The sequence below is a fragment of the Lithobates pipiens genome, unplaced genomic scaffold (genome assembly GCF_037356315.1).
Source record: "Lithobates pipiens isolate NorthernLeopardFrog02 unplaced genomic scaffold, aLitPip1_a1.2 Scaffold_10, whole genome shotgun sequence".
NCBI lineage: Eukaryota > Metazoa > Chordata > Amphibia > Anura > Ranidae > Lithobates > Lithobates pipiens.
Genome location: NW_027507686.1, coordinates 529627 through 532669, shown reverse-complemented (window position 1 = coordinate 532669; position 3043 = coordinate 529627). Strand labels below are relative to the sequence as shown.

At 46.4% G+C, this 3043-nt stretch overlaps 1 pseudogene; it reads right to left on the bottom strand.

Annotated features, from left to right (window-relative positions):
* Positions 1-1365: 1365 nt before the first annotated feature.
* On the bottom strand, positions 1366-1487 carry LOC143956145 (U2 spliceosomal RNA; annotated as a pseudogene).
* Positions 1488-3043: the final 1556 nt, after the last annotated feature.

The following is a 3043-nucleotide window of genomic DNA, read 5'->3' as shown; positions in this document are numbered from 1 at the left end:
GAGGAGGCTCTCTGGGGACCCTGATTTAAGGGGGAGGTTCTCTGGGGACCCTAATGTAAGGGGGGCTTTCTGGGGACTGATGTAAGGAGGAGGCTCTCTGGGGACTGATGTAAGGAGGAGGCTCTCTGGGGACTGATGTAAGGAGGAGGCTCTCTGGGGACCCTGATGTAAGGAGGGGGCTCTCTGGGGACTGATGTAAGGGGGGGCTCTCTGGGGACCCTGATGTAAAGGGGGGCTCTCTGGGGACCCTGGTGTAAAGGGGGCTCTCTGGGGACCCTGATTTAAGTAGGGGGTTCTCTGGGGATATATACACACACACGTATATTACTGTATATTCATATGTACGCCCACCCAAGCATATGACTTTCTTTACTACGCTGCTATAGCCCCAGATCCTTTGTAGACCTGGCAAAGCCCCTGATGAGCATCATGGGAAATGTAGTTCCAAAACATTTGGGGTGTCAAGGTTTTCCATCACTGCCCTAGGGTATAGCCTCATTTATTCCTTTTTGCCCCTTTCCTGGCAGGATGGAGCAGTAGTTAGCTCTAAGCACAATTACAGATCAGGTATCGGAGGTCTAATTTCAGGATCTGACGGTTTCACTGCCACTTGTCTTCACCTTCAGGGCTTTTCTTTTCATTCTTTCTCTGAATCTGCGGTGAGGCTCAAAAACAAAAACCTGTATGTGAGCAAAAAGAAGTGCATGGAAACACTCACACACAAAAAGTGCACTTAAGCGCGTGCTTTTTTGTCCCCCCCTCGAAGGAGTAGGACCTTACCCTGAACACCCGATGCGCAAGGCTCCTAACAGGGACAAGGCTTCAAAAATGGTCCACCCAGCCAAAAGGCCTGGCGGAACCCTCCCCCCATGGTCAGACGAAGCAGCCCGAGTACTAGGCTGAGGGGCTCTCCCAAAGAGAGACCCCCTCCAGTTCAGGGGAGGAACCTAATGGCCATTCACCCCCCCGCCCCCCCCAGACTGCAAGTTAGGCCTGAGGACCCACACCCTCCATCCATTAAAAAAACACACACTAAAGCGAAAAGGTGAAAAAAAAAAGCCAAAAAACCTATCCCAATGAGGCCTGACGCATAAAAAATGTAAGGTTCCATGACCATGTGCCCGCTCACACAAGTGGGGTTCCCACACCCATGCACTACTAAGAGCACCCCTGGGGTGACCAACTCCCAGGGGGCACTGACACCATGGATTCTCTCCCTTCCCAGCCCATTGCCAGGTAAGGTATACCCATTCAAATCAGGAGGCACTGGGCCCCTTCAGCCTTCCCAGGGGGAATTACTCCCACGCCCCACATCCTGGTTTCTGTTCCAGCCCAAACTCGCCTTTAGAACCCCCATCAAACCAGCAGAGATACTGTACAGCCAGCCATTCCTACCAAAAGCCAAGAATGATGGCATAGCTCCCCCTACGGGACACTGATAAGAACATATACTACACTTGATCTTAGCCAAAAAGCCGAGAAGCGGCATTACGGAACTCGCTGCTCCAGTCAAGCCATCATGGTTGCTGTGGGAACTTAGCCTGGCATTGTTGGTGTTACAAAAACCGCCGTTCAAGAATTTTAGGGAGATTCCGCTGCTCTGAAATTGGCATTCCTAGAAGCCAATTACTTCTACATGGAGAGTCTCCGAAGAGTCTGACCCAAAAGGGCACTACAGACCCCGGAGTAGAACATTCAGGTGGAAGCTTCTATAGGGGTCAGGAAGGCTCTAAATGGCTCTGTGTACTTTCTACCAGGCTGTATAATTAGCCAGTGCTATAAATATATGAGAAATAGATAATTAATCATAAAATAGGGTGAATCCTGTATAAAAAAAAAGATTTACGCCGTAAAAGAATTGCCCCCTCTGGTCCTCCAAGATCTAGGTCCTCGTTTGTCACATTTTCATGCTCTGGGGCGTTACGAAACCCAACACACAGAGCACATTTGTGTTATATAGCACAGCAGATTATATAAATGTTTTACGTGACACTCCATGGAAATCCATCAAAAACGCAAGTTTAGTTACACAGAGATTCTAAAAATCTACAGGAAAATCAAGAGATGAAAATGTGTTGAAGGCTTAAAGTGTCTATAATAAGTGGTGAGGGTGCAGCGAATGTCCCGGGATCATGCACACCGTGTTATTAATGATATTCCAAGTTGTGCGCTTTGAAAAATTCTATATGTAAGGCTACTTTCACACTGGGGCGTTGCGTGCGCTGGCGGTAAAGAGGCGCTATATTTAGCTGCGTTTTCCCAACGTTTTAGCGGCACTATGCGGTGGCTAGTGGGGCCATCTTAACCCCACGCTAGCGCCCGAAAAAGGGTTAAAACCGCCCACAAAGTTTGTATATCAAAGCAAATTTCCCCATAAGAAATAATAGGAACTCAAATGATTCGTCCCACAACCATCTATTCATCGGTCCTTCAGTTTAAAGTCCATACAAAAAGATTCTAGCGATGTGATTGGTTGTGTGACCATAAAATGTCCATCTACAAATGGAATCCTCCACAAGGAGATTAGAAGCAAAATCCAGCAGGAGCTCCAGAGTAGAAAAGAGAAGAGAGGGCGCCTCTAAGTGTAGCAATATGTTGTACCTTCATTAAATGTAACCATATTGCTACACTTAGAGGCGCCCTCTCTTCTCTTTATACTCAGTTGTGACGCTACTTGTATATCAAGTCAAAATTTATTAAAAAATTTAGCTTGTCTTGTAAAACACTCTCAGACCAAGTTACTCTCAAACCGAGGCTTTACTGCAGAACACAAGCTTTATGGTCACTTTGTGGCCGAGGTGATCTGGTGAGTGCATTTCATTTTACTCACTTGGGGTGAAGCACTTTTATAAAGCAAGATTCTGAAGCACTTGGCATTTTTATATTCGCAGTGTTGGAGCTACACAAGAAGATTTGATCACATATGTTTAATATGGACATTTCTGTTGGATACGTTACTGCGCACTTCATTTATTGAGTTTTCACCGTTCATTCATTTATTAATATTGCTTTCAATATTGTCCTTTTGCGCCCTTTACATATA